The sequence below is a fragment of the Hylobates moloch genome, unplaced genomic scaffold, assembly GCF_009828535.3.
Source record: "Hylobates moloch isolate HMO894 unplaced genomic scaffold, HMol_V3 SCAFFOLD_9, whole genome shotgun sequence".
Lineage (NCBI taxonomy): Eukaryota > Metazoa > Chordata > Mammalia > Primates > Hylobatidae > Hylobates > Hylobates moloch.
In genome coordinates, this window is record NW_026652284.1 from 53,077,330 (window position 1) to 53,086,455 (window position 9,126).

The 9,126-nt window shown below is 36.7% G+C and overlaps 1 protein-coding gene across 1 annotated transcript in view; it reads left to right on the forward strand.

Moving 5' to 3' along the window:
- KCNB2 (potassium voltage-gated channel subfamily B member 2) overlaps positions 1–9,126 on the forward strand; it is a 399,812-nt gene that overhangs the window by 186,526 nt on the left and 204,160 nt on the right. The gene's annotated exons all lie outside the window — the stretch shown is intronic.

Consider the following 9,126-nt stretch of genomic DNA (forward strand, 5'->3'; position numbering starts at 1 on the left):
CTAGCTAACACCTGTTATTCCTTTGTAGTACTTGTCAGAGTTGTATCTTATGGGGTCATTGAATCAGTGTCTGTAAGCTCCAGAAGTCCAGAGTGTGTCTCTTTCTGCTCACCCGGCACAGTAGATGCTGATTAAATAAATGAAATGAACAAAATGGTTCTAGGCATATGCAAGTTAAAGCAGACTTTGCTCTAGATGCCTACAATACCTCTTTTGTTTCAGAAAAGTTAGGGAATTAAATTAAAATAAGCATGCCGAGAAATCTATTGACAAGGTCAACTACATTAAATACAATATATGTATTATCGATTAACAAATTCAACAAAAGGATTTAGTGCCTGCTATGGAGAATGCTAGATTTTGTACATACGCCAAGCCCTGTTCACATTCTCCTAGTCCAAGCACACACAGAAAACCTCATCATTAGAAAGAGCTCTATCTTTTTCTCACCAGTCACTTGAAAACTTAAACTGCTCAAAGTGCTGAGAAGAGCCAGCCTCCCTTCTTCTTTTGACATTAGTGATGTTATAAACAGTGCATATTCTTGCAAGAATTAACATTTGCCTGAGAGGACTGAGAAGTATTTGATTTGAATATGTCTAGTAATTTGGAATTTTTGCTTTTTATGCTGTTTGATTATGAAATGATTAGTTAATTAAATTGGCAATTGGACAGGGAGATGCACAGAAGTGAAATTCCTCTTAAATTACTCACCCTCCGTGCCTCGCTTTAAGTAGAACATCAGAATGATTGCATTAATGCATGCTGAGAGTATGCTTTGTACGAGGTGCTTATTTGAACTAAAACATATTTAAAATGGGGTAACACTAGAACTAAAGAAACTAAAATTCTTAATAGTCACTAAAAAACTACACCTTGTTGTCCGAAATGAATTGACCATCCTTATTTCTTCAGTGTCCACTATAAAAACCATCTCTTGACAAACCTCAGACTGTGTGCCCTCTCACAGGAAGTGATTGTCCTCACGGTCTCCCTGGACACAGGAAGTGATTGTCCTCATGGCCTCCCTGGAGCCCCAAGCCCTCCTGTGTCCCACACTCCCGCTCCTGGGAGACCCAGTGGGCTCTGTTGTCATGTTGGTAGCCACTCAGCTTCTGGTGTCAGTCCCTCCTCTACCTAGCCTCAGACACTAGGTAGAATTGCTTCCCTTACTCTCACAATCTAAGGGCCGCAAATACAAAAGGCCCGGTGTGGTCATATTTTCCAATCCAAATCTGTTCGACACGCACTCTTTCGGAGACCCAAGAAATGGTAGAATTTTCCAAGCCCACCTAGGACATTCAGTTATGGAAACATTCTGAACCAGATTTCTGTCACTGGCAATTATCTGAAGAGGCTAGAGGGCTTAGCTGTGACTTGTTAAATTAGAGCAAGTACTCTCTGTGCGTGCATTTCTACCATGATCACTTCTTGTATCAATTTTTTTTGGGCAGATTATGAGTAACCAATTTCTCCCCGGCTGTTCTATCACAATGTTTACATCTTGTGTCTGGGAAGTGGCACTGCTTTCCTCATTTCTTTATTCAGGTTCAGAGTACCTTCCTCATATGAGTTAGAGCTTCTCATCTTCTGCTCAATTACTCTCTGGTCCTTCTCTTTACTCTGTCCTCTTGTCATGATGTTATAGCAGTATTTCATCTTCCTTGAGGATATCACGTGTCACTGTCTGCTTTGTATTTTTGTTATGTACCCACAGTTCTGTAAATTAAATATGAGTGAGTGGTTATGGCCAGGAAAATCAATCTTTAAACAAATTAATATTTCAATGCCAGTTGTACAGCTATTCCTCCATTTAATGTGTGTCTTGGCTTACAAATGGAGGACAAAGAATGTATCACTTTGGAAAAACTTAAATCAAAGTGAAGATAAAGAAAGCAAGCCAAATATGCCATAAGATTTTGAATCTGAGTGTTGGAGGAGAGCTAGGCCTTAATTGGTGGAGTCCAGATATTTTAAGACAAACAGCTGCACCTTTATTTGATTTCTTTTCTGGCCATATCATTTTCATGATATGGAAAGTAGAATATGAATCACCATAGCTACCTAAAATTGCCAAATACAATATTAGGACACCAGGTTAAATTTGAATTTCAGATAAATAACAATAGTATGTCTCAAATACTGCATGTGACATACTTATGCTAAAAAATTATTAGTTGTATATCTGAAGTTCAAAGTTAATGATGCACCCTGTATTTTTTCTTGCTAAATCTGGTAATTCTACCAGATAGGGCAGTTGTGAGAAATTAAAGCAATTTCCTGAGATAATGTAAATGGAAGGATCTAGCATAATACCTAACACACAATAAGAAAATATATTAATTTCCCTTACCTTTACTAGAAAGTCACAGGTTGTCATTCTGATAATAATTTTTTTTTATTCAGAGAAATGGTTTAGTTTTGAGAGCTTTAGCACCAAAGACATGCTACTTTTTATTTTTTATTTTCCTAACCTTGGAGATATCACATTTACTTCCACAGAATTGTTTTAAGGTTTAGTTCTCTTTACATCTCTAGAAAATCAATCACTACCCTTCTCCATTTAAAAAAAAATGTTTAAAAAAGAAAATTATTATTTTGTTTGCAGCAAAAGAATAATTTTTCTCCCCCACCAGATTATTGCAAAATTAAAATGTGGGCAAGAAATGCTAGGTATTTTGAAATTTTCATATCTTGATTGTACCTCAAACAGGGTATTTGTGGCAAATGCACATATTTTATTTCCTTCTCTATCTAATGAAAGATATTTCTATCATTATTTGTGACAGTTCTAGGCATGGAGCCAGCACATTGATTACTAACAATTTAAAAGAACAAGAAGAGTTGTAGTGTTGGGGCCAAATGAAAGTCAAATTCAGTCTAGCAAATTTTCAAAACTGAACTAACACTTAGGGAAGTCAGCTCTCTCTTCTGCTCGTGGGAGCATCGTAAGTTTTCTAGAAGGTGGACTGGCATATTTGGCTTGCTTTCTTTATCTTCATATATATATATATATATATACATACACACACACGCATATATGCATATATATATGCGCGTGTGTGTGTGTGTATATATATATATATATATATGCATTCTTCTGAAATGAACCACTTCTGTAGAGAGAGAGAAAATAAACTGCCTCAGCTCTCATTGTTTGCTTGCTGGACCTCCTTTCCAGCCCCCGTCCTTCTGCCCAGACTGTGAACTCCTTAGGAGCAAGGTTTATCTTATTTTTTCCTTGTATGCACAGTAACTTACACATAGTAAGCCCTTAGTAATGATTTGCGCACTGAATTAATTTTGAATGAACTGAGTATACGATTTGGTTATCCTAAATTAATTTTTTAGAAGGCCTCTAAAAGCACATACCCTTTTGTCCAACAGTTCTATAAATTTATGCCAAGGACAGAGGACTTTACATTTGCAGAGATATGTGATGAGGATGTTTATCACAACTTTATTATACTACTGCAAAGTGCAAACAACCTAAATATCTACTGTGGACTGAAGTGCGTCCCCCTGCAAATTCATATGTTGAAGCCTTAACCCCCAATGTGCTGGTAGTTGGAGATGGGACTTTTAAGAGGTAATTAGGTTAAGATGAGACAAGGATGGTGGAGTGCCCATTATGGGGTTAGTGCCCTTGTGAGAAGAGACACCAGAGAGCTTGCTTTCTATCTCACCCTGCCATGTGAGGACATAGCAGGTTGGTGGCCCATCACAAATCAGGAAGAGACCCCTCAGCAGAAACCGACCATACTAGCACCTTGATCTCAGACTTCCAGCCTCCAGAACTGTGAGAAAACAAGTTTCTGTTGTTTAAGCCACCCAGTCTATAGCATTTTGTTATGGCAACCCATGCTGACGCAGACCAATATCTAAGAGGAGGAAATTGGTTATATAAGTGATAATAAATACATACATAGATGATTGTGCAGTCATTCTTTAGCAGGCTTGTAGCATGGGAACATTTTCATTATGTTTAAGTGAAAAGCCAGACTATAAGACAGTATTAACTGTGGTACTATTTTTTATAAAAATGAATTTATATACACATACAACATATCCAATTTATTAAAAAAAAAAAAACAAGGTCATATACCAAAATGTGAACAAATCATTGTTTCTAAGAGATTAAATTACAGGTTATTTTTCATTCATTTTTCTTTGTGCTTTTACAAGTTCTGCATTTTAAATATTTTTTACTTTTGTAATCAGGAAAATCAATTAAGAGATTTTTTTGTTGGTTGTTGTTAATGAGCCAAAATCCATTCCAGGAAGTGACATTGAAAATGAAGAGGCAGCTCAGGAGGTACCTTCAGGAGGTACCTTCTCAGACCCAGGAGTCTTGCTGCATGAGAACTGAAAGCTCCCAGCTCCAGCCAGTAGCCTCTTGATGTACTAAGAGACAGAGTTCAGAGCTCTGATAGCAACGTGAACCTCACCTAATGAAAATGCTCTCTATTTGCCTCTCTTTCTGCTTTTTATCTAATCACTATTCACTTGCCAATTTCCTGGATATTTTTGCTCATTGGATTAAAAAGACTAGTAAGCTAAAAAAGAATCAGGAAATCTTTAACAAGTAGAAGCAGAAAGATTTTTTAATGAGCTAAAGAGACCTTTAGAAATCGAAACGAAATGAAATGTTTCAAGCAGAAAATGACTTGGCTTTTTTATACATCCCCCCCAGACCTATATTAAATCCCCAGTACACTCACTCATTTGCCTAATTTCCACACAGTTTGAAAATTTGTTTAGCTATCAAATATTTTAGCAATAAAACTGAAAACTCAGAAATAGGGATAAGGGCCTCATCTTCCCTTCGCTATTGCTGTAAGCTCATTAACCAAGACTTTTGCTCCTCTTTTCCTTGTTCTGTTTTGTCATACAGCTCATTATAGTAGCACATATGTATAACTTTACTGCACTGTTATAAAGTGGAAGCATTTTTATAGCTTACATTCAAAAGCCAAGTAGAGCTACCAGTCTATGTATTTGCTAGGTGACCTTCAGCCCTCAGCATAGATAAAGCCTTTATACCTTGACATCTTGTTTGAAGTATTGGCAAAGTCTGTATATAATTGGAAAGGCTGTGGTTCTCTTCCATTGTCACAAAGTATATGAAGTGTGAAGTAACCATTAGCCAAGAGAATTACATGGACTTCCTGTGAAATGGCTGATGGCACACAAATTCATAGTAGAATAAGTCACAAGGAAGATTAGACAAGAGATCAGATATCATGACTGAAAAACACAGAATGTAACACTGAAGATCCTTTATATAAGAAGGAAATAGACTTGCTAGTATTTCTAGGAACTGATTACAGATTCTTTAGCTATTTTAAAGCACAGTTTTATGGAGTGCACATAAATAATAGTCATAGCAATACAGCACATTTTTCCATCTATAGACTTTATTCGACTACCAGAATTATATATCCAAAAATGCAAGGAAAATGAAACTAATTTGGAAAGCATAAAAACCAGTTCAAAACTGCAGAAAACAGCATGCAGTCTCCTTACTGGGTAACTTGTAATTGTCCTGTTACCTGAACCATGTTGCAGTTATAAAACCTTGCAGAAGAATGGAGGCCAACTCTCCCTTTAATTCCAGGGCTTCCAGAAATGTCCCTGTTCTCAGTTTGTCTCTGTTCTCCGGACATTTCTGCTCAGTTTTTAACTCGAGAGAATGGAAATAAACATTAACCCCATGTATTGTTGACTAAATATTCGGGTCAAATATCGGTATTATTTATAATGCTTTCATTTAGCCTGGTTAGGTATGGCACTCAGTTATTCCTCACAGAGAAGCTGATCAAGAAATGTCATACATGGCATTCCATCCTGCTCTTGTTAATTCTGCTTTCTGGTCTTGTTTCTTTGATCTATACATTCATCTATAAGAGCTAGATTAATGAATAATCATTCAGGACTAGTTAAAAACAAAGACTAGATCAGACAAACCAATGAACACCTACATGTATTATGTTTCAAGCACCATACTCTTCTAAAATATAAAATGAGACAGTAGCCATGGTCTGTGACACCAGCAGATGTAGATAGATATCTATGATATAATATATAATGTGATACATACTATAATGGAGGTATTAATATAAATATGGGAAAATTAGCTGCACCTAAATTAATAATTAATTTTTTACCTGTAAGGCAAAGGGAGAGGGGAGGGAAAGTAATACAAGAGAAGTTACTGAAAAGGAATAACTTTTAGGCTGGGCCTGAAAGTATCATGAGGTCTTTGCCAGAGAAAGCAACACAGGGTATTGCAAAAAGAGCAATAAACCATTTGCTTATAACTGACATTATTCTTCAAAGAATTTGAGGTGAATTTAAGTTAAGTGGTTTATCTTGCAATAAAGTAAATAAATAAAACTTTAGTGTTAGGAAACTATAAACAAGAGTACAACGTTAAAGACTAGGTTTAGATTAGGATGCCCCTAAGACCATGATGTCTTTCACAGTTAACAAAAACTGAGAGACAAACCTGTGTCCTGGCAATTAAAGTGATCAAAGAAACTCTTTGAAACTTGGGCTCACTATTTAGTTGTGCTCCAGCTCTGGGTGTCAGTTTGTCATCTGCACAATGAGGAGTTCCCACTGCATGGAGTTGTGGTAAAGATGATATAAAGCACATGGCCCATAGGAAGTGCTGAGGAAATCTCAGTTGACCTTCAGACCTAGTGTCCATTGAGTTTGCGTATTGTTCTGCTAGGAATGCACACCAATACTATTCCAGTGGTCCATTTTCTATTTTTTTAATTTGGAAATATTACTTTGGGCTTCTGTTCCAGCATTTTGGATATAGAGGACCCTGAAGGTTAAAAACTGACTCTTAAATGCTAACTAACAGGGAGGCCAATTTCCTGACCATGCACGGGTACTCAGAAAGAGAAATCTGCAGTAAATTGTCACATGTGAAGTTTCACTTGATATCAATATATTCCAGAACATCCTTTCCTCTTAGCAAATGTTTGAGGAAGACAAATCCATTTTATGAAGTACAAAGATAGTTGACAATGTTCAACAACTCCATCTCCTAAGAATATTTGGGTCTTGCCGGGCACGGTGGCTCATGCCAGTGGTCCCAGCATTTTGGAAGGCCAATGCGGGTGGGTCACCTGAGGTCAGGAGTTCAAGACCAGCCTGACCAACATGGAGAAACGCTGTCTCTACTAAAAATACAAAATTAGTTGGGTGTGGTGGCGCATGTCTGTAATCCCAGCTACTTGGGAGGCTGAGGCAGGAGAATCGCTTGAACCTGGGAGGCGGGTGCCATTACACTCCAGCCTGGGCAACAAGAGCAAAACTCCATCTCAAAAAAAAAAAAGATTACACATACATGTATATATATATCTATCTATATAGATAGATAGATAGATATAGATATAGATATAGATATAGATATAGATAAATATATGGTCTTAATGGGGGGCAGAGAATAAACTTTTAATTTGGTCATTTCAGTTCTTTGATAAACATGGGGAGAAAAATTTTCCTGATAATTCTGTGGTGCTGTTGTTGTTGGTGTTGTTTAATGTAAAGTTCCTTCCTGATGCCCCTAGACATCATCCCACATAGGAAGCCCCCAATTCTGTCTGCTCCTGAGGAGAGAACTTATGCTATACATTAGTAGCAAAACTTTCAGTGTTGCCTAGAGGGTAGGGGAGGAGTTGAGCTTGTTAAGGGCCTACTAGAGTCAAAAGTACATTTATAGTTTTGCTTTTGACACATCTCCCCTTGCGACTTTTCTTATCTGTAAGCAGTCAACTGCCATTCCAAATACATTTCAACAAATTTTAACCTGGATATCTAAAATAGCCTTTGATGAAATCTAGATTAATTTTTATTAATTTCGAATTAAATGTCGATTGAATACTAAAATCATATTAGGAAATAACAAAGTGTATCATGCTTATCTTAATGATTGATTAATTATACCTGTTGTGATTTGCCTTTTTTATTAATCTAGCAAAGTCTTACTGAGTTCATAATAAGGCAATAACTCACAAACTAATTCATTTGTCCTGGTTCCTTCACAGTCAATGTCATTTTTTTCATTTTCCCTTTTCAATAAACAGTGAGATGTGAAGGGAAAAAAGCAATTAGCTCTTTCTTAGATACTTTTACTTTGAATACTGAACCTCCAAAGATAAAATGGCAGAGTTAATCATCTAAGTAAAATATAGTATGTGTAGAGAGAAAGAATATAGCATGTAATTTTTTAAAACATCAGAATCATAACGTATAATTGAGCCCAATGTTGAACTACTGAAGACCAGCCAACTTGGACAATTTCTTATAATCGTATTTTTAAGAAATTGTTCAGATAACTCTCACTAAAACAAACCACCTTAGACTATAAAAAAAAAATGGGAAGACTTCATACCAGAAGAAGATGTTCTCTTGTACAAAAACAGTGATGCAGGGGTTTAGCTTTCCTGACCAGGAAGCCATGGTTAACTCTTCTTCCTATTCCTTCCCTTCTGTTGTGTGTCATTTCACTAAGGGCTAGGAAATGATTGCTGGATGTGAGATGTGGATCCTTAATGATTCTGTTGCAGTGGCCAGAAACTCATGCTTCAAAGAGCTGGGCTATAAAGGTGGATTGCATGGAAGGGTGAGTGGGGAAGATGGAGAGAGTAAGAGGAAAACATCTTGCATCGTACATATATTATCCTATACTTTCAGAGGATGAAATGTTTTGGCTACTCACATATTTCATTTGCAAGAACGTCATCATATATATCAGTGATGAATAGTTCACTTAAGAATTAACATACAATTAAATACACTGAAGACAAAACCATATTGGACATAATTGATTTCTTTTAATGATTCAGAAGGCATTTCAGAATCTGGCAATCCTCATTTTGAACATCAATCATCATTGTATGTTAAACATGGAAGTATCTGCCAAGAGAGTTTGCCCATTAACCAAGTGTTACTGTGCTTTTAAAAATATTTCACAGACAAGAAGACAGCAGCTTCATATAAAAGGTACCAGTTTAGGAGCTGCTTTGGGCAAGGCCACTTCCTCAAGGATAAATACTGTGATGCAGTGTGGCGCTTAGTCACAAGTGAGAGGCAGTGTTCAATGTGAGT